A 6,720-nucleotide genomic window follows, 5' to 3' on the forward strand; every position below is an offset into this window, starting at 1 on the left:
GGGTCCCTGGTTCTGTGTTCTTGTTATTTCTGTAGTTATTGTTGTTTGTTTGCCTGGCTATACTAGTAAAGAACTGTTATTCCTATCCCCAGATCTCTGCCTGAGAGCCCCTTGATTTCAAAATCATAATAATTCGGAGGGAGGGGGTCTACATTCTTTCATCCCAAGGGAAGCTCCTGCTCTCCCTAGCAGACACCTGTCTTCTGGAACCAAGACGCCATCCAATCTTGTTGAAGAAGCTGGAGTGATGGGCATCCTGATGGCACTACATCTGATGGAGACCAACTGATGGTCTCTCCAGAGACTAATTATTAGAGGATGCAGAGGATGTCCAGTCTTATATCTTCCTGTTAAATGTTTTCTTAATGATCTGTCAGTGTCACCTCCCTGTCCTGTGTATATGTGAATGGAAAGGACAAGATGCAATCTGGGCAGGGGTACCACGGCCAGAGAGCAGGACTGTACTGTACTGAACTACAGCAGCACAGCAGGAGAGATCCTGGGCTGGAGTAGCTGAAAGTTGTAGCTAGTCTTGACATCCCTCAGCACTGTGGGTCTCTGGGTTGCATGGGAGAAACTGAATCCTGCTTCATCCCCAGGGCTTCCAGCTGGGGATGAGATGCCTGCACTGCTTCAGCTGAGTCCCTGCCCTGCACAGGATTCAACTAACACCTCCCTGTCACTGCCTGTACGTCCTTGTTTTCTTATGGATCAAGAATACCAGAGGCCAGAGGGAAATATTTGTACCTTTTGAAGATATTAATTTCTGGTAGGAAAAACCTGCTTTCAGAATCAGTCTCCTCTCTTTAAGAGAGGGATGATTGGTGATTATTTCAATCAGCTAAAAGATGATTTATTGAGGGTGACTCTGCTGCCCTTCAGGAGCTGTCAGACCTGAAGTCCCAGGACATCTCCAGGGAGACCAGAAGGGCCAGCACCTTGGGCTGGCAGGGTGTGAGTCTAGGTGTGTGCTCAGGGCTGTCCTTCTGAGAGGGTATGTGTGCCAGGGCAGGAACTCTGCTGCCTGCCAGAGTCAGTGCTCAGCCAGCCCAGGGAGCTTCCCAATGCCTTTTGGGGAGATGTGAGGTGCCTCAGGGAGGCAAAGAGTTAGTTTCAGATAAGCATTGTTAAAGGAGAGGCATGGCTGTAAGCCAAGCCAGTGAATTTTGACCTCCTGCTTTGGAGGATGGGCAGTGTGAGCCCTGGATGAAGTTATTTCACCCCAGACCTCTTGGGAGGAGTGGTCCAGGAGTTCTGATTGGGTTTGAGTCCCTGGGAGTTTCTCCCTTGTTGTGTTTCTAGTGGTCCCTAACCCTAAACTACACCCTCAAAGGTGGAGACCCTCAAGAGTACTGTCTCTCAAAACCCCTGCCCTGCCTTTGTTTGGGGCTCTCTGTCTCTGAATGGCAGCTTGTTCCCATGCTGAATAAATGGTTTCATGAACAGGGGCCCATCTCATTGGTATTACATGCTGGTTCCCAGAAACTGTAGCTTCCCTGGACATGATCCTGCAGTTGCGGACTGCGACAGGGAGAAGCTGGGGGTGGAAGGAACCATGCTGAGAAGGGCAGAGTCCTGTTTCAGTTGAGAGGGAGCTACATGGGCCAAGGCTGTTCACAGCTCCACATCATCCTCAGAACATTTCTGATAGCAGTTTTGAAAAATATCAAAGCAGGGTGTGAATGAAAGGGAAGGAGCCTGTGCATTGTGTCTTCTCCTCTTGGTTCCCTGAGTAGGCAGACTGCATTTTGAAGGTACCAAGACTGCAGCTCTCATTAGGACTTGTCTGTGCTGCTCCTCAGGCCTTGCACACACCTCTGTCCCTGGGCAGAGTGCTGCTTCCAGGAGGTCTTGGCAGGGCAGTGCTGAGCACACAGCAGGTGGGAAGGGGTCTGTGAACACTGACAGGGAGGAGTCATAGGAATCAGAAACAGCTCCTGGCAGAGACATGGACTGCGAGGGAGAGGAAAGTGCCACCAGAAGCACCTTGGGAGAGGTGATTTGGGCTCCTCCATGCTATTCCCTGCAGTGCAGATACCTTAGTCAGAGCAAGATTACCTGACAGGAGAGATACCTGATCATGCAGGGGATATTCTCAGGGCAAGCCTCATCTCCTGCAATAATTTTTCTTCACCAAAAGAATTGAAAGACACTGAGCACTGGTGCAGGCTGCCCAAGGCAGCGGTGAAGTCACCATCCCTGGAGGGATTTAAAAGATGTGTAGATGTGCCACTTGGAGACATGGTTTAGTGGTGGTCTGGACAGTGTTGGTTTAACAGTTGGACTTGTGGCCTTCGTGATCTTAAATATATTTCCTAATTTAAACAGTTCTTTGCTTCTAAGCCCCTGGCCTGTTCTCCCACCCATCAAAGTTGCTGCTGTTAAGGCCATGGGTACAAGGATGAGGTACCCCCTCAGCAGCCCAACCTCTGAACCCTCATGCCCATATACCTTCCTTGTCCTGCCCATTGGCAGGACCATTGGGGCATTTCTCCATGTCTCCCCTCTTTGTCACCATCTCATCTGGGGTCTCCTGGTGCTGCAAAAAGTGAGGCTGCAATGAGGTGAACCACCCTTCATGGAACCCAGAAAGTCTTCTGTAAGATTCCTTTCTCTAGGCTGAGGCCCTTGAGATTTCTCAGCTGCTTCTCATCAGACTTTTCTGATCAGTGCTCCAGACCCTTTCCCCGCTATTCCCTTCTCTGGACATGCTCCAGCCCCTCTATGTCCTTCTTGTCATGCCCAAAACTGACCTCAGGATTTGAGGTAAGGCCTCAGCGGTGCCAAGCACAGGGGGACAGCCATTGCCTGAGTCCTGTTGGCCATGACAGTCAGTCCCTAAATGCTTTCCCATAAACTCCTGCCTTGGTCTTCATCCATCCCTTGGCACAGCTTGATCCATTCTAGTTGTTCTCTCACATAAAGAGCAGCTCTAGCACCTCTGTAGAAGCAGGGCCTGGCAGCTCGGAAGATATCGGGATATAACAGAAAGATAGTAACCCCCCTCCTCTTTAGTATGGTAATGCCTCCTGCAATTAGCCAATAGCACCTAGCTGTGATGAAAGCAGATGGCATTAACACAGGGACCTAGGTTATAAAATGTCAAATTCTCCAGCAATAAACGCCATTTCTGCCATCTATCACATTGATGTCTGTGGGTTATGGACCGAGTGGCCAAGGGGGGACCACCCTGCTGCTCCTGAACCAGGGTGTCTGCCTTGCTTAAAAGACAACATTTGGTGCCGAAAACCTGGGAAGCCAAATTCGAAAAGTGGGATTCAAACCCAGAAAGCAAGGATTACCTGGAAAATGGGAGCAGCGGTCAGGACAGCTGGACTAGTCCTGGCGAGGGAGACGTCCCTGCGACCAGAAGGAGGATGGAATCATGGATAAAGGTTGTATCTGAATTACATATACAGTGGGGAATAGATTGCAAATCTAAGGATTTTACACTTGCTATCACCAGGCTTTTGCATACAGGGGTTATAGAGCAACCAGTGGACATTCTCCAACCTGAGGTGTGGGAGAAATGTACCAGAGCTCTCGCTAATGAAACCATAGATTCAGGTAGTGTGAAACATCTTAAGTCATGGGGTAAGGTCGTCAAGGCTTTGAAAAAAGCTAGACAAGAGCAAGAGACCTGGAAGGTGGCAAGAAACTGTCTGCTGGCCACCCCAAAACTGGGAGTTGGGGCGGCTACACAGACTTCACAGCCCCCAGACGAGAGCGGCTCGGCTGAGCCGAAGGGGATACAAGAGGGCGATACGTCCTCTCAATCCCCGAACCCTGATCTACTCTCAAAGGAACAGCAGAGAGCAGAAGATTTTTGAAGAAAGTTAACAGAAGAGGCCAGGGATGCTGCACAAAAAGTCCGGGGGGAAACATCCCCCCAGGGGACTCAAAATGGCACTGAGCAAAAAGACATAGAGCGGGAAAGTCTTCTGTAAGATTCCTTTCCTATTAAATTAAATTTCCTATAAATTTCTGTAAGATTTCCTTTTGTTCCTCAGTGAGAACAAAGGACAAACAGTGGCATTGAGAGATGAACATAGTCGGGGGGATGAGAGAGCAAAGGAATGTGAGGAAGAAAGAGAAACTGAAGTGAAGGAGATAAGATGCGGGGGAAGTAGTCAGGGAGAGAGGGAAAGGAATGTGAAGGAGGGGGAAAAGAGAGGAGGGTGGAGCAGAGGGAGGAACAGAGCGTGGAGTGAAAGGCAGAGTGAAAGGTGAAGGGCAAGGAGAAAGGTGGGATGAAAGGCAGAGTGGAGGGTGGACTGAAGGGCGGGGAGAGCCAGGAGGGAGGGAACAGCCTGCCCCCAGGGGTGGTAGGCAGGGTCGGAGCCCAACAAAAAGGTAAGGGAAACAGGAAATGGTCAGCCAGTCGAGTTCCGACTCCGACCGAGATACTAATGAAGACGAATGGTCAGAGGCCGAGTCCTTAGAAGAGGAAACAATAAAGATAAACAAGAATATCCCCCTCCACATTAAAAAAGAACTGAGAGAGGATATCCCTCTCACAGACTGGGGACAGATAAGAGCAGCATGTGCCACCCGGGTCCCCCCAGATGCACTAGCATTCCCAGTCCGGGTGTCTGAGGGGGGACAGAGAGTTTACTCACCAATAAATCCTAAAGAAGTTAAAACGATTGTTAAAGCAATTTCAGAAAAAGGGTTTAATTCTGCCATGGTCACCTCCCTTATCGATGGTCTTTTTGGAGGTGACGACCTGCTCCCTTTTGATATAAAACACACTTGCAGATTGTTTTTCAATGGGGCAGGGATGATTGTTTTTAAACAAGATTGGGAAGACAACTGTGCCAGATACCTAGCCCAAATAACTGGGACACACCATCCGCTACACAGCTCCATCCTGCCGCAGTTAATGGGCACAGACCCAGCCATGGTTACACCTCAGGCACAAGCCCAGGCTATGTGGGCCCACGAAGTTATGACAACCACTCGTGTGGCCAGAGAAGCTATTCGCTCGGCCTCTAGAGTTATTGCTAAGCCATCACCATGGGCTACCATAAAGTAAAACGAAAGTGAGAGCTTTACACAACTTGTAGACCGCCTTCAGGCAGCTGTTGACTCCTCGGCCCTGCCCCCAGAGGCAAAAGGCCCAGTCATGGCAGACTGCTTGCGTCAACAATGCAATTCGACAACCAAGGAAATCCTCCCATCACTACCGGCAGGGGCAAATATCACAGACATGATTAAGCATGTCACAAGGGAGGAACATGTAGCCCCAGTTCAAACTGCAGTCTGCACAGCAATCGCTAACGTGATGGCGTGTTTCAAATGCGGCCAGGCAGGTCATGTTGCTGCAAATTGCCCCAAAATGGGGGGGGGGGGGCCCTGGCAGCACCTCACAGTAGAACCAATTTAAAGGGCCATGCTGGGCTTGTGGGAAAAAGGGGCACCTTGCCAGAGAATGCAGATCAAAGGCTCAGGGAAACGGGAGAGGGAGAAGACAGCAGGGTCGCACACAGTCCTCTCCCACTTGGGATGCGAGGTGGCCCAGTTATGCCAATCCTGCAAGGACCGAGGTTCTCCCAAATCCATTACCCCCCCGAGAGGCGACCACTTTCATAACCCAGCCAGTTGCTCAGCCAACCCTGCCTTACCTGCCTCAGGGGCTGCAGGGGTCACACTCGGGGGACATGACCCCAGGGTGGCCCTGGCAGTAAGGTGTGACAACCCGCCGGTGGTATGGGGGATCTGTACCCTTTATCACACCCCAGGTGATCAAAGTATCCCCTCTGGATCTATCAGTGTTCCTTTTCTAATGGATACAGGGGCAGATGTCACAGTCATTCCAGAGACAAATTGGCCTCCACTCTGGAAACTAGAGGATGCCCCCATGGTAGGCAGGGTTGGAGGGCTGTCATGGGCTCGGAGAAGCGCAGAGCTAATAGCCATTACACTCCACACAGAAAAAGGGCCAGAAAAAACTATTGCCCTCTTCCCGTATGTCGTGACAGGAATCCCGGCCCTGCTAGGGAGAGATGCCCTAGCCTTGCTAAAAGCCTGGGTGACAAATTTACCCTAAGGGCCACTGCCGCATACCTGCTGCCACCAATCAAGCTTTCCTGGAAATCATCTGACCAAGTGTGGGTCGAGCAGTGGCCCCTGTCCAAGCCTCGATTAGATGCCCTTCTTGAGTTAGTTAACCGTGAATTACATGAAGGTCACATAGAGCCATCTACTAGCCCGTGGAATACTCCTGTTTTCATAATCCCTAAACGATCCAGAGAAGGGTTTCGCCTCCTCCATGACTTACGTGAAGTAAATAAGAAAATTCAACCCATGGGACCTGTTCAAACACTGTTACCTATGAACTCTATGGTGCCAGAGGGCCAACCCTGTGCTGTTCTTGATATCAAAGACTGTTTCTTTTCTATACCCTTACATGAAGAAGACAGAGAGCGGTTTGCTTTCTCAGTGGGGTTTCCAAACAGCCAGTGCCCCAACCTACGCTTCCAGTGGAAAGTGCTGCCTCAGGGGATGGTCAATTCACCTACAATCTGCCAAATCACAGTCGATCGAGCACTAGCACCGATCCGTCACAGCATCTCTACTGCCACCATCATCCAGTACATGGACGACATCCTGATTGCCGCACCCTCGGGAGGTCAGGTAGACCAGTTAGTGTCAACAATCACAGAGACTCTAAAAACAAATGGCTTTGAAATCACGAGTGCAAAAATAAAAAAGGGGCCG

The sequence above is a fragment of the Parus major genome, chromosome 28, assembly GCF_001522545.3.
Source record: "Parus major isolate Abel chromosome 28, Parus_major1.1, whole genome shotgun sequence".
Lineage (NCBI taxonomy): Eukaryota > Metazoa > Chordata > Aves > Passeriformes > Paridae > Parus > Parus major.